Source organism: Rhinoderma darwinii, chromosome 10 (assembly GCF_050947455.1).
Source record: "Rhinoderma darwinii isolate aRhiDar2 chromosome 10, aRhiDar2.hap1, whole genome shotgun sequence".
NCBI classification, from domain to species: Eukaryota; Metazoa; Chordata; class Amphibia; order Anura; family Rhinodermatidae; genus Rhinoderma; species Rhinoderma darwinii.
Genome location: NC_134696.1, coordinates 8,044,758 through 8,057,623, shown reverse-complemented (window position 1 = coordinate 8,057,623; position 12,866 = coordinate 8,044,758). Strand labels below are relative to the sequence as shown.

The window sequence follows — 12,866 nt, the reverse complement described above, 5'->3', positions numbered from 1 at the left end:
TCTACAAGACGGGATTGTTCACACCCAGCACTTTTGAAGAGCAAAACTAGATTCCTCCATATAAACAAAAACACATGCCCTCAATTTTCTGGACTTTAATTACAAGTACATAATTGAGTGTATAAGTCATCCTGCAAAATTATCCAGCAGCCGTTCTAACGATTGCATTACAGAAGCCGCGGTCAGGATCAGCTTTAAATGAGGGCATCTGCAGGAATGGTGCTAGTGGGTACTTCTGCACCCTCTAAACTGCCCCTAAATTGCTGATTGGGGGGGACGACCAAATTGTAGATGGCTTTATATGCAAACAACGCTTCACGCCTGTCACAGAGCCAAGCGTTAAGATGGTTCAATGAAGGTGATCCCATGACCCATTGTATTTCTCTCTCCACCGTTGGGTTAGGGTGCTCAGGGACAGGCGCCATGTGGTATTTGCATGTTACAAGCGCAAGACTTTAGTGTCAATTTAGTTGGTACAGTAATATAGTACCCCCAGATCTTGCAGATACCCTACAAGTCTGTTCACATTCCGAACAGTGGCTACAGACAATTTGTGGACTGAATAAATTGGGAATCAGGGTCCATTGATGTGGGAGCACTTAGGGAGATTAAGACTGGAGTACTGCACCAAGGTCGGCAGGGTGGCGTGCTTCATATCCTCTAACAAGGTGCACGTCTGTTGGGAAGCACGCCACCCTGACGACCTTGGCGCGCTTGACATCCTCTAACAAGGTGCACGTCTGTTAGGAAATATGGTGTAAGCTACTGAACTATGGCAGATGGCAAGGGTGGCTTTACCTAGCACAACACCACGTGTGAACTTCTCCCATGGCCGACACTCTTTCAGGAAAGACCTGATAGCAGAGCTGTGGTAAAACAAATTATTGACATTTCCGTAGGAGCACAGTCCCTCACATGAGCTGCCAAAATCAGTCTGTCCTCCCAGTGATCGATTGGAAGAGCATCAAATGGAAGGAGGATATACGGCCCTGACCATCCCTTGGATGGAATCCATTACAGAGTACGGCTGGGTTTCCCTCATCTGTCTTCCTTGAAAAAAATCTCAGCCACCAAGTCTGGTCTGGCACCTACATTAGGCTGGCACAAATTTACACTACAGACATGGTACATCAACCAAGGCACAGTGATCTTAAATCACAGCCCACAGAGTCCCTTCAAGCTCTCCAGGCCAGTCAATATCCTCAAGGATAGTAAACCTAAAGGAAAAAAAAGGGTACACAGCGCCACATGGTGCAAGATAAACCTGATGGAAAAGGTTGAAAAGAGTAAAAATAGGTGATCGCGCTCACCTTAACAAGTTGTACAAATCAGGTACAACACTGATGTGAGCATGTAAGAATGAAACAAATAGCTGCTGCTCCCCAATCCAGATGCCGGTATCATGGAAGCGTGGTACCGCAATGTAATAGTAAGATAGGAAAAAATGTATGGATATACAGGGGAGCGCTACTAATAAGTAAACGGGTAACAGTGGTAAATTCCTTGATTTATTAAATATAGGCAACGCGTTTCAACACAGGACATGTGTCTTCGTCAGGCCAAGGAAAAAGACACATGTCCTGTGTTGAAACGCGTTGCCTATATTTAATAAATCAAGGAATTTACCACTGTTACCCGTTTACTTATTAGTAGCGCTCCCCTGTATATCCATACATTTTTTCCTATTTTACTAATATCCTCAAGGGACACTGGCACGGACAGAAACACTGGCACGAAGACCAGGTCTACTTGGCGACTTCTATCATGAGCCGGCACGACGTTGCAGTGCACTGTTGAAAACATTGGAGAGGGCTGTGCTGGATCAGAGCAGTCAAAAGCCAGACTCAGACTCATTGGGGCCCATGTACCCCCCTCAAAAAAATAAAAAATGGGCCAAAAATTAAGCTCAAAATGTTTCCCTTTAAATACAGAGAGCTTCGGCTGTACGCCATTTGAAAAATACACCGTGTATATCGACTTTTTAGCAGGAGTTGCTACAACCGTAATGACCCAAAATCCATGAAAGAATTCACGATATTCCTGCTTCTTCCCCAGACTGATGTCCTACGCTGTGTAACAGGCCTATGGTGAGAGTTAATAGCACCATCTCCTATTAATTATAACCGCACGAGGCGGAAACTCTGAAGCACAACACTGTTTGTGGGTTTTGCAGCTTTCACACAATTTTCTATAAATGACTGATTAATGAGTCATCTACCGCAGGGGGCGCCGGCAGCAGGCGCTGATCATGGAGGATAAATTGGAGCGAGTCACTGCAACTCATCCCTATAGATTGTAAGCTCTTCTGCACCTTGCTTTCAGTTTGCAAATCTCTCTCCTATTTTCTTTTTATGGTCAGATTTTCCTTTCTCTGAAGGGATCCCCTCCAGTTTTTGGCAAGAAAATGTAGCCTAACATCACCCAAAAATGAGTCGTCGTCCCCATTCTCACTTCATGACGCACTCACAGGAGTCCCAGGTAGCTGAGATATAAGGGATCGTACGACAATTGCTTTGTTCTCATCTGGGTCGTGACCTCCGTTCACGGGTTCCGTCTGAACGTTCCGTCAGTTGAACCCATGAACGGAATCCAAACTGAAACATAGGTTTCCGTTTGCATCACCGTTGATTTCCATGGCGACGAATCCGGTGCAAATGGTTTCCATTTGTCACCGTTGTGTAAGGCGTTTTGATGGAATCAATACCGTAGTCAACTGCGCTATTCATTCTGTCAAAACTACAGAACTCTTAAACAACGGTGACAAACGGAAACCATTTGCACCGGATCCGTCGCCATTAAAATCAACGGTGATGCAAACGGAAACCTATGTTTCAGTTTGGATTCCGTTCATGGGTTCAACTGACGGAAAGTTCAGAGGGAACCCGTGAACGGAATCCCGACGCAGATGTGAACGAAGCCTATGGGTATGGGAGCAGCCGGACATGGAATTCAACATGCCCAAATCTTTGCTGCCCCCAGAGATAAGTGCTGGCAGCTGCTTATCTCTTTTCCCTATTAAAATAAACATGCATGCTTAGACGAGGAGCGTGCATGTTTTGTGAGGGGGTCTGAATAGAAAGTTGACAATGGTAAGCCCCTTTCCCAACTAGAATTTTTACGTCTATGTCCGGCTTTAGAAATCAGATCAGTAGCCAATTCTGGACAAATGTAAGAGACCCCCTCAGGCAGCGGCTTCTCTCCCAGAGGAACAAAGTATCAGGAATGTTGAAATCCAAAATGCTTGCTCCGTCTTTGCCCCTGACATCTGCCGGGTCGACCGACTTTGCTCTAAAGTGTATGGGCACCCTCCCTAAGCCGCATGCACACGATCGTAAAAAAACTCTGTTTTTGCAGACCGCAATTGCGGTCTGCAAAAATGGACCCATTCACTTTCATTGAACGCGGACACCTTTCTGTAGTGCTACGGGTGGGTGTCCGTGCCGTAGAAATGTTCCGAAAAATAAGGAACATGTCCATTCTTTTGCATTTTGCGGGCCGTGCTCCCATACTTCGTAGGCCCCTTGCACACGAACGCAATTCACCCGAAAATCCACGGGAGAATTGCAGCCCCATTCATTTCTATGGGGCCATGCACACGACCTTAGTTTTTATGGTCCGGGCATGGCCCAGGAGCCCGCACCGCAGAAAGAACAGACATGTCTTATTACGGCCGTCTTCTGCGGTCCGGGCTCAATTGAGAATAATGGCTGCGGCCATGTGCATTGCCCGCGATTTGCGGGCGGCTTGCGGCTGACAGTCCGCTGCCGGCCGACTCGAAAATCACGGGCGTGCACGAGGCCGTATGGGAGCACGGCCCGAAAATGCGGGTGGCAGTCGGTGGCCGGCCGTGCCCGCAATCGCGGGCCGTGATTGCGGGCACTGTCGTGAGCATGGGGCCTCACTCGGATCCTAAAGAGCAACCCCTGCTTATTTATTTCATACTTAGAAATGTTCCTTCCTGAATTGTCACCCAGCTTTCCAGACACCCTGAACGGCATATCTGTCATGCCAAACGACATTCCATGGCAAAGCAGATTTATTATACCATTTTGGAGGTGTGGAAAGCTGAGTGACAAACCATATGGGCACTGCAATGGCGGCCGTCATTCGGGGTTACACCTGTTACCTATGTAGGAAACAAAGATGGCTTACTGGGAGTAAAAAGCTGCTGACATTTCCTTGTTTCTTGTCACTAGTGAGCTGATAAACTATGTTAATAACAGCGATGTATAAGCTGCCGCCTCCTCGTGCTGTAGGTAATCTGTACATAAGAATCCCGCTGTGCATTAGCAGAACATCTAGTTACGGTATATTTGTAAGCGTAAGAGATGTTTCATTAGTGTCAGGTTTGCTGTTTGTATACTATTTATTAGAAACACCTTCCTGACCCATTATGCATTGTGCTAACTTTACATATGTTCAAACAATTCCCGGCTCGTACCGAAACAAGGGGCCTAAGAGCTACAAATCAACTTAAAGAACAGGCCCCTCCGTTCCTGCAAACACCTCACAGATCTCTCAATCCTGCTCCATAAATAGGAGCGCGTGAGGAGACGGTGTCAGCGCCACTATGAACCGTGAAATATGGCTCCATTAAAGCGCTGTCATTTCGCCCTGGCAGTCTTCCCACAGTTTAACCAGCTAACCGTCGCCACTGGGGAGTTTTTGCAGCGTTCAAGTCTGCAGGCCGCTGCTAACCTGCCTGGTGTCTCGCTGTGAGGTCTGCGGAGTAGGTGGTAGATTTTGGAAGAAGAACAATCACCCCAATGGTAGAACAATGAGGATAATATAATGAACTTCTGCTGCCATCTGGTGGCCACAATGTGAAAATGCAGCTAGGTAAAGTTTTTACAATAAAACTTAACTTTTATCTAAAAAAAAAACTAATAAAATAAAAAATATGCTAAAACTTAAGTTTATGTTATCTACAGCTAAATGCATCCATTGTTCTCTGCTATCAGCTATGATAGGCTGGGGAGAGGCGGACTATAGACTTCTGTGGGATAAGTGAAGGTAAGGCCAAAAAAACTCCCTGCCCTCATGATCCCTACTTTATGTCACATATCTCCAGTCCTTGGACCTCCAGAGACATTTACATCTCTGACTGATGCCAGCTCATACGAAAAACTTTGTTTTTACAAACTTTTAGCTATAGGCACTTGACATACGATTAAAAAAAACATATGGTTTTTTTCCAACAAATATGAACAGGAACAGGAACACTACCCCTTTAAATAAAAAATACATGTAAAATAAATAAAATACATGTCAACGCCCCCTGGACTCTAGTGCTGAGAAGTCCGGCGGCCAGGATATAAATAAGTAATGTAATAAGAGACATATAGATCTTCTCAGCGGCTCCTTATCCGTCAGATCGAGCAATATGAACAGTGACAGGTCCGCTTTAATACGAGGCCGGAGCAGATCAATATGTCTACAGTGGAATTGTTATTCAATGCATCATGCAGAGTAGATGTGACGTATGGAGGTAAACCGATCCATGCACTTGAGGTTTTGGGATAATATACATATAAATGTTACTAGAGCAATACATACAAAGTGCCTTATAATTTGGTACCAGACGCAAACTCCTTACTTTTTGGGATTACACTGCTTGGCTTTACTGCTGACTGTTTCCAGGGGCAACCAGGAAAATTCTAAAATCAGTTATGTAGGTGAATAGAAAAGGGCAACAAAAAGTGTTACATGGTTACTCAACTTTTTCTATCATTTAAAACTGAAACATTAAACTTCTAGTTTGTCAATAGTTCCAAATATCGTCCAGTGACCAAACTTAAAGGGGTTTTCCATGATAAAAATAAATAAATGGGCGGGTATTTTTTTATTTGTTTTTTTACTCAGAAATTGTGCCACTTTTCCCCATGGGTTGTGTCTGGTATTGCACTTCATCCCCATTCAAATGACTATTGCAATACCAGACACAGCCCATGGACCTCACAGCCAGCTGCAGACATTAGATTTCTGTAGGTGGATCCGGTCAATGTTTTAAATTAATCAACAAACTATTGTTCATGCCGGAGGGATCGGCAACCTTCGGCACTCCAGCTATTGTGAAACTACAATTCCCAGCATGCCCTGACAGCCTTTAACTGAAATAATCAAGCCTTTGTCTGTCATGGCATGCTGGGAGTTATAGTTTTACAACAGCTGGAGTGCCGAAGGTTGCTGACCCCTGGTATATGGGGCTACCAGGCAGTCCCCTGCAATTCTTCCCACCGGGGGAAACAAGGATTATTGGATCGGTTGGATTTTTACTTGTCTGATCAAAATGTTTCCTTTAGAAAAAAGCGACCCCAGTTGTTACCTGCAGCCACTTATAACTCCCCCTCTCGCACAGGGCGGACACAGACGGGGCACCCTGTACGGGAACAATATGTGGGCCCCGTGCACTCTGAGAATTGTAGAGCACCAAATTGTCACCCATTAAACTAATTAGCCAAGTCCCTTCCATGCCATCTAATAGACAGCATGAAGCGGTTACCCCTCACCTACTGGGCCCCCGTGCAGTTTCACAAATGGTCTGTAGGACTACCGTGTATATATATATATATATATGATTAGAGTATATGGATGTCATAGAAGGGAAGTGTCGCACCCTCTATGTGCCAGAATGGAGAGAGCGACTCTTGTCCTGCTAAACCCGCCACACCCATGCATTACAAGTCAATTCTCCATTCTCAAGATCTCTGCTTGCTGTCAATGAATGAATGAATAAAGTTTTATTTACATCCAAAGACTGAAAACCTGTCTTGATCAAATGACACAAGTGCTTGGCTCGTTACAGTGTGTCAGCGCTCTCATATTGACTTGCGTCAGTTGAACATAATCATGTTTCCAGCTTCGGGATATAAATAATGTTTCCATTCAATGACTATAAGCAAAGATCTTGAAAATGGCGAGGAGTAAAAACACAACGTGCATTAGAAAGTAGCAGAACTTTGTCATGAGGTTTCCCGGGAGGGTCGGTGGGGTATCCTTGGTTGGCCGTCTCCTAGACCGCCAGTTACTGCTGCCACGTCCTTCCCTGACTGCTCCAGGTTCCTGGTTTTATACCAGGCTGCCCTCCTGTGTCCACTCTGCAGAGTGTCTGTTCAGATATTGTATTTGGTGAAGAAAATAAAGTTGATTCTCCGGTGTAAAGTCATTATTTATACAGTGAAGTATATAAATTATTTTGTAAATGATAAAGAAGCCGCGAGCAGCGATCAACATTCCGGCAAACATTCCCAGCGCCTCGTGTGACTTTATATCAAACACAAATATTTGGAATTGAAAAGAAACGCACGGTATCACTTACATCAAGGACACGGAGTGACTTACAAAAAAACACAAGAAAAAGCTCTGCAAACGCTCCGGCATACAAAACCGAGCAGACATTCACAGTGCAACGTCTGCAAAGAAAATTCTACTAATGGTCACAGATATAATATATATATAATCTTTACTCATGATATATTCCTCCCCAAAACTGTGGTTATACAGCTGTTGCAAAACTACATCTCCCAGTAGGCCCTGAGAGACAAGAACCTGCAGCTCTGCACATCCTGAGCTTCCTGGTTAAGGAATAGAATGCCAGTGAAACAGTGATGACTGACACATGTGCAAATAAAATAGAAAATACAGAGCAGAGGTAGTTAATGCATTAAAATGCAGAATTTTCAAAAGGTAATCAGAGCCTGTAAAAAGCTGGGTGACCACGCACGGCACGGTAGCTGCAAGCTTATAAATTGCCCCAAGATAAGTGAAGGGGTCCTTTAATTAATACATATATTTAAATAAAATAAAATCGCACTTAGAAGAATGTGCACAGCGAAAGCAATACAAATAAGGCGGGAACGCCCATGCAATCTTTGGGCTGTGCGCAGAAACCTCCGGGGTCCTGTCAAGCAGCGCACATCCGTATCATCCTCCTATATGTGATTGATGCTATGTAAACACACGCTTGCTGAACTACTTAGCTCGGTGCATTAGGCGCGCTCTCATGACATGGAATCTGGACTCTAAAAGCAATTTAAGCATAATTCCATTTTTTTCCTTTTTATCTCACCTAAAGTGTCTCGAAGACGTCCAGTCCGCAGAACCCCGCTGATTGAGAGCCGGTATTGTCTGGGGTCTGTTTATGTGGAACCTGAGATAGAACTGGAAAACCATTTAAAAGGAACATCTTCGTTGTGCTCGCAGCCATTCAATGTGTATACCCGCTCATCTGGAAGATTCAGGCCCAAAGTCTGAGGAGGCTGCACTACTGAGAGATCCTGACAACACGTCTCCCCCGGATTTCTGTCCGGTGCAGCGTCCGCATGGATTTAAATCACCATCCACATTAATATCTCCATCCTACGCGTCTGTAATAGTGGCGGTGTGTATATGTTGATGATGATGATTTACATCTGACATGACATCAGGAGGAGACGTCAGAATCTCAGTAGTGCAGCCTCAGGTTTTGACCCTGTTATCCATTTTTTTTTTTGGTGCTCCTTGTATTTGCTGATACAGTATGGTTTCTACATTGTAGCAATTAGCAACTTCACGCCATAACAATTATTATCCCACACCAGCAAGAATGTGAAAATCTCCACCCCTTACGTAATTATTTCCCTTTCTTTCTTTAGCTGGCGGGCCACAGAGTCGTGTGACAACTTAGCTGCTCCCAAGGGGAGGGGAAAATGTGGAAAATGGCACCTATGTAATAAGTGGAGTGTCCCTTTAAATTGCATTAACATGTTATCCATTGATCTAGTCAAGTGGTTTGCAATCCGTCTCTCTCTCCGGCTGTTGGGAAACATCAACTCCCATTCTTCGTCTGTCAGGGCACGCTGGGAGTTGTAGTTTCCTAAAAGCCGGGAGAGCCACAGATTGCGGACCCCCGGTCTAGTGCACACTGCATGCTTCTTACCATCGGGTGTATGATTAGAGTATCACTAACTTTGTCAGAACTGGTAGAAAACTTAGAGCAGGGCAGGTTCAACATTGTACCGGCTGTGCCCCCAGCAGAACCTCGGATATTTTGCCTGCGCTACACCCTGTTAACTCAGGTGAACAGTCAACAATATGATGCCAAGTGCCAGGCAACCCCCCCCCCCCCTCGCTCCATCAGGGTGGCGTATGCAAGAAGGAGGGGTGGAGTGGGATCTCCTGAGGTAATGTAAACACGGACTAGCGCTGGCACAAGAATAAAGGGGAGAGATGCTCGGAGGTTGTGGAAACGCCTTGCCCAAACATACAGGATTTGGGAGCACCCAGAGTTAAACATATATTAACCCTTAATAGGGCATATCCAGTGCATACAGAGGGGTCTGCGGTCCCTATGTCCTACGAATAACACATATACATAGTATACAGATATACACGTTAAAAGGTTATTTAGACCCCATATATATATATATGTGTAAAAATAATAAATGTAAAACTGTGAGGGGGGTGGGGGGTTCTTGTATATTGTATGCTGCTGTATTCTTATACAGAGTGGGTTGAACGCTCTGGACATTGGATAGTGTCAAAATGTTAAGTATAAATTGTTGATACTATGATAAAAACCTAACAGCGATACAAAAAATAATAAACATTGCAAAAAAAATACAAAAAAAAAAATTTTAATATCTTTTTGTGTCAATTTCACGCCGTTTTGGCAGGATGGATAGACATGTAATCATGTCAGGCTACAACCACGACGTAATGGACAAACCGACGTCAGACAAGTCTGTGTGGTGATGGAATAGACCAGATGCTGCTGGAAATCTCCCAACATTCCCTGCTTGTTCGGTGTCTGCACAGGACTTGGCCTAGTGGTTTGCATTCTGGGAATTGTCACCTTTACACCAGACTCCGTACAGTCATCTAATGTAGGAAAAACTAACTGCCCCCTGCATGAGAAGAAAACAGATAAGCTGTAAGGGATGGGTCTCTCATTAGGATTGCTGACTGTTTCCAGTAACAACTAGAAGAATATACAGGCAGTAACTCAGGATCAGTACAGGATATGTAATGTATGTACACACTGACTCCACCAGCAGAAGAGTGAGTGCAGCTCTGGAGTATAAAACAGGATATAACTCAGGATCAGTACAGGATATGTAATGTAATGTATGTACACAGTGACTCCACCAGCAGAATAGTGAGTGCAGCTCTGGAGTATAAAACAGGATATAACTCAGGATCAGTACAGGATAAGTAACGTATGTACACAGTGACTCCCCCAGCAGAATAGAGAGTGCAGCTCTGGAGTATAATACAGGATATAACTCAGGATCAGTACAGGATAAGTAACGTATGTACACAGTGACTCCACCAGCAGAATAGTGAGTGCAGCTCTGGAGTATAATACAGGATGTAACTCAGGATCAGTACAGGATAAGTAATGTAATGTTTGTACACAGTGACTCCACCAGCAGAACAGTGAGTGCAGCTCTGGAGTATAATACAGGATATAACTCAGGATCAGTACAGGATAAGTAATGTAATGTATGTTCACAGTGACTCCACCAGCAGAATAGTGAGTGCAGCTCTGGAGTATAATACAGGATGTAACTCAGAATCAGTAATATAATGTATGCACACAGTGACTCCACCAGCAGAATAGTGAGTGCAGCTCTGGAGTATAATACAGGATGTAACTCGGGATTAGTACAGGATAAGTAATGTAATGTATGTACACAGTGACTCCACCAGCAGAATAGTGAGTGCAGCTCTGGAGTATAATACAGGATGTAACTCAGGATCAGTACAGGATAAGTAATGTAATGTATGTAAACAGTGACTCCACCAGCAGAATAGTGAGTGCAGCTCTGGAGTATAATACAGGATGTAACTCAGGATCAGTACAGGATAAGTAATGTAATGTATGTAAACAGTGACTACACTTTCTGTGTAGAGTCTACGTAAAACTGGTGATCAGAATATTTGACCAATGGTAAAACTTTGGTTGGAAACCATCTTTATTCACCGCAGACGAGCCAATTAACATGATTTTGGATCGTGGCTGATAGTATAGTGCTGGTCAATGGAAAGAACAGCAGTCACAGGGAGCCATATTTTCTAGCTCATTTTGCAGATGGAGCAGATTTCCGCTAAATACACTTTCCATCTGTCTACCCTTAAAATCAGGACGACGGCCTGGGAGAGCAGATTTATCATATCTCCTTGCTGATGACATATCGGTCATTTAGGTGAAACTTCTAACTAAACAGATATAAAAACAAAAGTGACATTTTAAAATGCAAGGAATCTGCACAGTGCGTGCTTCTAAATGATCAGATGACCCGGTGACAGAGACTTCTGCCTTACCTGCTGCCAAGTTTTTTTTCCCCGCTACTGTCCATAAACTTTCTTTTATTACTTGCACACAAATAAAACCTCTTACACCCTAAAAGTTTATAAAAATGATTTAAAACATAACTTCACCTTTGGACACCATTTTAAAGTTTATTGATAGATATAATGTGGAGTTGAGCTGCATTACAAAAGCCAGAACAACTTCTGTACAGGCACTGAACAAGCAGGGAACGCTGTGAGATTACACTTCTAAAGACAGCAGAATAGTGAGTGCAGCTCTGGAGTATAATACAGGATACAACTCAGGATCAGTACAGGATAAGTAATGTAATGTTATGTACAAAGTGACTCCACCAGGAGAATAGTGAGTGCAGCTCTGGAGTAGAATACAGGATGTAACTCAGGATCAGTACAGGATAAGTAATGTATGTACACAGTGACTCCACCAGCAGAATAGTGAGTGCAGCTCTGGAGTATAATACAGGATGTAAATCAGGATCAGTACAGGATAAGTAATGTATGTATACAGTGACTCCACCAGCAGAATAGTGAGCACAGCTCTGGAGTATAATACAGGATATAACTCAGGATCAGTACAGGATAAGTAATGTAATGTTTGTACACAGTGACTCCACCAGCAGAATAGTGAGTGCAGCTCTGGAGTATAATACAGGATGTAACTCAGGATTAGTACAGGATAAGTAATGTGATGTATGTACACAGTGACTCCACCAGCAGAATAGTGAGTGCAGCTCTGGAGTATAATACAGGATACAACTCAGGATCAGTACAGGATAAGTAATGTAATGTTTGTACACAGTGACTCCACCAGCAGAATAGTGAGTGCAGCTCTGGAGTATAATACAGGATGTAACTCAGGATTAGTACAGGATAAGTAATGTGATGTATGTACACAGTGACTCCACCAGCAGAATAGTGAGTGCAGCTCTGGAGTATAATACAGGATACAACTCAGGATCAGTACAGGATAAGTAATGTAATGTTATGTACAAAGTGACTCCACCAGGAGAATAGTGAGTGCAGCTCTGGAGTATAATACAGGATGTAACTCAGGATCAGTACAGGATAAGTAATGTATGTACACAGTGACTCCACCAGCAGAATAGTGAGTGCAGCTCTGGAGTATAATACAGGATGTAAATCAGGATCAGTACAGGATAAGTAATGTATGTATACAGTGACTCCACCAGCAGAATAGTGAGCACAGCTCTGGAGTATAATACAGGATATAACTCAGGATCAGTACAGGATAAGTAATGTAATGTTTGTACACAGTGACTCCACCAGCAGAATAGTGAGTGCAGCTCTGGAGTATAATACAGGATGTAACTCAGGATTAGTACAGGATAAGTAATGTGATGTATGTACACAGTGACTCCACCAGCAGAATAGTGAGTGCAGCTCTGGAGTATAATACAGGATGTAACTCAGGATTAGTACAGGATAAGTAATGTATGTACACAGTGACTCCACCAGCAGAATACTGAGTGCAGCTCTGGAGTATAATACAGGATGTAACTCAGGATTAGTACAGGATAAGTAATGTAACGTGT

The 12,866-nt window shown here is 43.7% G+C and overlaps 1 protein-coding gene across 1 annotated transcript in view; it reads right to left on the bottom strand.

Moving 5' to 3' along the window:
• PEX14 (peroxisomal biogenesis factor 14) overlaps positions 1–12,866 on the bottom strand; it is a 96,640-nt gene that overhangs the window by 70,007 nt on the left and 13,767 nt on the right. The gene's annotated exons all lie outside the window — the stretch shown is intronic.